We start from the raw sequence: 6,000 nt of genomic DNA on the forward strand, positions 1-6,000 counted from the left end.
TCCATCATCACTGAGCCAGGATGGCATAAGGAAAAAGCAAACAAACAAAACCAAAACCAAACAACAAGGAGAGCTAGCAAGTTGTGCAGAGGTTAAAAATACTTGTTGTGCAAGCCTGATGACCTGAGTTTGATTCTTGGGTCCCAAAGTGGAAGCCAACAACTGACGCCTACACATTTCCCCTGACCTTCACATGCTAACTGTGGCAGGTGTGCACATGAGTACAAATAAACACATACTACAACGACTAAAAGATTTAGATGGCCAAACTAGGTAAGGTGGTATAGACATGTAACTTCAGCACTCAGGAAGCTGAAATTGGCAGATCACTACAGCATAGGAGTTCAAGGCCAGCCTGGGAAACACAGCCAAGAAGCCCATCTTAAAAAAAAAAAAAAAAAAGTAAATGAAATGATTCCTAATGATAACCTGCTATACTCATAGATAGGTGCCTAGCCAAGCTATCATCAGATGAGGCTTCACCCAGCAGCTGATGGAAACCGATGCAGAGACCCACAGCCAAACATTAGGCAGAGCTTGGGGAATCCTGTGGAAGAGGGGGAAGAAGGGTTGTAGAACCAAGAGGTGTCAAGAGCATCACAAGAAAATCCACAGAACCAACTAACCTGGGCTCACAGGGGCTCACAGAGACCGAGCTGACAACCAGGGGGCCTGTGTGGGACTGACCTAGACCCCTCTGCATATATGTTACGTTTGTGTAACTTGGTCTTCATGTGAGACTCCTAACAGTGAGAGGAGGGACTGTTTGTGACCCTGTTGTCTGCTTTTGGGACCCATTCCTCCTACTGGATTGCCTTACTCAGCCTTAATAGAAGAGGAGGTGCCTAGTCTCATTGCAACTTGATATGCCATGGCTGGCTGATATCCATGGGGTGCCCACCTGTGTCTGAAGAGAAACAAAGGATGGGTGGGGGAGGTGAGGGGAGGAACTGGGAAGAAGGGAGGGAGGGGAAACTTTGGTTTGGGTGTAAAAATAAAAAACAAACAAACAAGGTGAAACAAATCAAACAAAACAGAAGGAAACCAAAAACTCAAAGAATACAAAACAAAGAACAAAGGAAAATGACCCCAAATGAAACCAAATGCAACCAACATTTATTGAGATAATTAAACCATAAGGCTGGGGAAATGGCTTAATGGTTAAGAGTGGGAATCACTCTTGCAGTGAACCTGAGTTCAGTTCCCAGCACCCACCTCAGGCAGCTCACAACAGCCTGGAACTCTATCTAGTTCCAGGGCGCTGAACACCTCTGGCCTCCATTGGCATCTGTACTCCTGTGTACATACGCACTCCTCACCACCACCTATACACATAATTAAAAACAGTAATAATAAATCCTTCCTAAAAAGAACATCAAATCTCCTGCAAGATGTTTCTTCCTCAGTTTATGGGACAGGCCTCTCTCCGATACCTCAGTGCTGATGTCTCTGTGTGTGATCAGTGCGTGGAGGCAGGAGGTTCATTTCTGCCTCTTGAGCACTGGGAAATCCTGACAAGTTCACTTCATCTTGCGACATCACCCTCTGCCTTTTCATAAAATAAGGCGAACTCAAAACGAACAGCCATCCTACAGGGTTTCTCATATAGAGAGTTCAGCTGAAGTTTCTGCCCTCACAACCCACATGTCAATATCTCTGCCTGACGTTTGCTTAACCAGTTCCTTTCCTTGACATTGTAATGACAAAACACATTCTGATTAATCTAAAGTTGATCATCTTTTGTGGCCTTGGTTAACAATTTTACAGAATGCAGAGCGTATAATTTAGTTATTAATCCTTGCTTGACTACACAAAGTAACTATTGTCATTTCTAGACTGGTGAAATGTGTAGTGATCAGGATGGCACGGGAAACTTAGGGGCAGATTCAGAGCCACATTGAGCATGTTCCATGCTTTCCTCTCACTCCTCCATCACTCTGGATGCTTGCTAGCCAGCAGCATTTCCTCTTAGGCTGCCTCTTCCAGTTCTGTGGGAACTGGCCTATATAACTCATCTATTTTCAGTGATCCTTAGTGCTCCCAAGTCAATGCCACAAAGTAGCTAATTCACAGCTGCATTGGGATGTTTGCTCTTCACACTTTAATCAAGCTTTCAAAAGAGCCCCCTGAACAACTGGGCTAGTCAAGAATTGAGCAGCAGACCTGGGAAAAAGCAGCAGTCCCAGCTGATGATTCTAGCTGTGCGGCCTATCTATGGAATGAGAAATAAAACGGTCCCTGCTTAGTCACGAGACTATTTTGGGGTTAAAATGAGATGCTCTTAAACACTGGACCCAGCATACAGCAAGTGCTCAGTAAATAACCCTCCTGTTCCGATGCTGAAAAGGAAAAGAACACCAATTTTTTTCAAGGACATTGTTAAAATTCAGGTAGTGCTTAGTCTGAACTTCTGATTTCTCTCTTTAAGCATTCATCTAGTGCCACTGAAAGATTAATTTGATTAAAACTAGATGCCATCTCTTCGTTTGCTATCCTCTTAACTATATCTCTAGTTTTAACTTTGAAGGAATGAAGTAGGTCTTCTACTGGTTACAGTGGCCACAAATGCAGTGAGAAAAACGGACATTCAATTCATATTTTTATCATTAATTCATATTTTTATCTTAAAAACCAACAAAAAAAAAGTTGTTGCCGATTGCGAAGAGTACTAGAAATTTCCAAGAGCAAAGGAAACCGTTGTTCCAGATCTCTTCTGAGATTTGGTGGTTACATTTTAAAAGCAGTGACGGCAAAAATTTGCTAGAGAACAAGCCAGGTGCAGCAGCAGGAAAGCCAGCCCATTACTGAAAAACTATTTGCAACACTTACTTAGACGATTCTTCTCCTCTAAAGCCAGACTGAGGTTCAGTTTGTCAGCCTATCTATCTAACCACGGTGACAACTGAAGAGCCATGAGGCACAAATCTGAGCGTACTGCTGTGCCTAGCAACGGGGTAGTGGAGGACTCACTGATCAGGAGTGGGGGATGCACAGGGAAAGGGGCGCTGTACCCATTCCTCACAGATGGAGAACAGGGAACCCAATCTCTCTTTCCCTCTCTTCTCTACTTTTAAGACAGCACCTCACTCTGTAAGGAAGCCGTGATGCCCTGCCTCAGTCTCCCAAGTGTGGGCCAGGGTCACGGCTGACCCCGAGGTGTGGCTCCCTTCCAGACCTTCGTCAAGGGCGCCAACCACTATTCTTACCCCAGGGAAGCCTGCGAGACTCAGTCTGAGGACCAGCCAGAGCCCGAGGGTGAAGGGAAGTCCGACAATGAACCCCGGAGTCGCGAGGCCGCCTTACCGGGTTGCTCGGTGCTCGCCCGGTACCGCTACTCACCAGTTATTTCCGCGCACAGGACGCGGAGAGGGATTCCGGCCCCCGCTGGCCGCGCCGCGCCACCCGCGGGAGCCCGCGCGACAGCGTGGTCCTCCCTCGCTGTGGCCACGACAAGAGCCCAAGCGGGGGTGCCCGACCCTTGGGGAAATACCTCCTGCGCTCTCACCACGCCCTCCCGAGCCGCAGAGGGAGGGTTTAAAACTAAGTGAGAAAGGAACCTGGGCGTGTGACCCCAGCAGCGAGCGCCCCTGTGCTTAGTGCGGTTCTGAGAACAGAGGGAAACCACCCAGTGCGGGGCGGCGGCATGTGCCAGAAAATGACAAGGCTGACGCGCGACCCGACCCAGGGCCACTTAGCAACTCATTAACTAACATCCCATTTATTTAAACGTCCCTTTAAGGACACACAAAGCAGAAGCGGGGGCTCAAAACAAAATACACCGGGTAAAATATTTTTTTATCTGTGTTCACATTGAGACTCTAACACGCCTAACTAAAGTTTTTTCTTTCACTCAGTATCAGCGGATGAACAAAGCAGAACTTCAGAAGCACGTGTGGTGTGTGTGTGTGTGTGTGTGTGTGTGTGTGTGTGTGTGTGTGTGTGTGTGTCTGTGTGTGTGTGTGTGTGTGTGTGTGTGTGTGTGTCTGTGTGTGTGTGTGTCTGTGTGTGTGTGTGTGTGTGTGTGTGCTGCTGTCTCAGTGTGGTCCCCAGCCCCCTCCTCCCCCACCTCCCGCCCTGCCCAGGCCACTAGCTCTGATCTAGGACTTCAGCTTTTCTGCCTTCTACTTTGCCCGGAGTTAAAGCTGGGAAAGGTGCACATCTAGAATCCACGACTTGCAAATAGATTGTGCCGCATGTGATTTACATTCTCTAGTAAGTTATGCGAGGGCTACAAATAAAGCTTTTAAATTTCAGAATCAACACTGCTTTGTACCAAGATGGCTCAGAGTTGTGGAAATCTTTTGTAACAAGGCTAACGGAATTGTCTCAGTCTAAAGTAGGTAATGTAAACCAGGTGTAACGTTTCTCAGCTGTGATCCTAGGCAACAGGGCTTCAGTAAATTCCAGGCCCGCCTGAGCGATAGAATGAAATCATTAATTATTTTTTTTTACAGAAATAAATATTTCAAATTTGCTCACTTCTCTGTAAGATTGTCCATAATATGGTACCTATTTTTTCTTCAGAACATTCAAAAGCCCGAATTTATAAGTTTTGTTAACACCAAATGAGAATAAGCTAAATTAATAGTGAATAAGCAAGTACACAGTAGCTTCTGGTTAGTTGAAAGGATGGCTGGTGATATCAGAGATGATATGATATAAAAGCTATGGTGGCCAAATATTGATGATAAACTCTGTGCTTTGTGGGTTAGGTTGTTTTTCAATAATTCTATTTAGCTTATTAATTATTCCCCTATGCATACAAAATGAAAAGCAGCTGAACATATATTGAAACTGAGGTCTTAGAAATCCCTTTTTCTGGCCGGGCGGTGGTGGTGCACGCCTTTAATCCCAGCACTCGGGAGGCAGAGGCAGGCGGATCTCTGTGAGTTCGAGGCCAGCCTGGGCTACCAAGTGAGTTCCAGGAAAGGCGCAAAGCTACACAAGAGAAACCCTGTTTCAAAAAAAAACCAAAAAAAAAAAAAAAAAAAAAAAAGAAATCCCTTTTCTTTTTTGAAGGAATATAGTCTAAAATGCCCAAAGACCACTGGTTACTGACCTCCATCTACCTTACAGCATTACCATCAGATGCTCATTGCTTTAAATGCCCCTGAGACATTTTATTTACCTCAGAGTAAGACATGAGAGTTTAAGAGGCAAGTTTAAAGACTGTGAAGCAAGTACATCAAATTGTGACAATACAACTTTCGTTGGTTTTTCTTTCTCCAGAGGCAAATCCATCAGACGGCCTTTCTTACATAGCTTAGAAGAATGTTCCCCTGTCTATGTATGTCATTTAACTCAGGGTTCAGGTCAGCTAGAACTTGTGCTACTAGTTGTACATAAGAGTGCTTCTCTCATCCCACTTGCACCCTAGGTTTTAAGTTCCTAGAGCCCAAGGATCCTGTGTGCCACACCTGCTTGCTCTCTTGCCTCTAGCACATGGCACAATGGAGGGCAGAAGACAGGAAGCTCAATAAAGTTTTATTGAGTTGAATCAGCCCTTTTCCGAAAGAGCTCACTCTCTTTGGCCAACCAAAATGACAGGTATTTAGAATTTTCAAAACTTTCACCAGAGTTACAAAGTTGTTGGAAAATGACAGTATTCTTGGGGAGTCTGGGGCCCTTTCGTCAGTGCAGAGCTTTCTCTTTGTCTCCCTCCATTCTCCTCCTCTCCCTCCTCGTTGTAGGTGGCTGCCTGTCTAGTTAGAGAGGAGAGGGAGGCTTGCTGGTGTGCTTTCTAAAGAGCAAGCCTAAGACAGAGGAGGCGGTTTGTGCAAGGCAGCAGGAGCCCAACATGTGAACCAAAATGTCAGCCTATGCCTGTGACATGGCCTTCTGCAAACGAGAAACTCAGTCAGCTATGGGCATAACCACAGTGACACCATCAGAGGCTTTTCTAGGAAACACTAGCTCAGTTTCCATTTCTGGTGCATTTTTATTCCTTCAAGCGTCTACTTTGGCTCACGGTTGACACTAAGCTTCTTGAATGTCCTTACT

At 45.5% G+C, this 6,000-nt stretch overlaps 1 protein-coding gene across 10 annotated transcripts in view; it reads right to left on the reverse strand.

The window, feature by feature from the left end:
* The window catches only part of Il12rb2 (interleukin 12 receptor subunit beta 2), an 85,576-nt gene extending 81,946 nt beyond the window's left edge, over positions 1–3,630 (reverse strand). For 2 of the 10 annotated variants that reach the window (XM_042273436.2, XM_042273438.2), the window contains exon 1: positions 3,340–3,512. The gene's annotated coding sequence lies outside the window, so the exon portion shown is untranslated. Of the gene's footprint in view, positions 1–2,829; positions 3,067–3,206; positions 3,225–3,339 lie in introns of those variants that run through there. The other 8 variants (XM_076566894.1, XM_042273433.2, XM_076566893.1 and 5 more) reach the window with 7 other exon arrangements.
* Positions 3,631–6,000: the final 2,370 nt, after the last annotated feature.

The sequence above is a fragment of the Peromyscus maniculatus genome, chromosome 3 (genome assembly GCF_049852395.1).
Source record: "Peromyscus maniculatus bairdii isolate BWxNUB_F1_BW_parent chromosome 3, HU_Pman_BW_mat_3.1, whole genome shotgun sequence".
In the NCBI taxonomy this organism is placed as follows: Eukaryota; Metazoa; Chordata; class Mammalia; order Rodentia; family Cricetidae; genus Peromyscus; species Peromyscus maniculatus.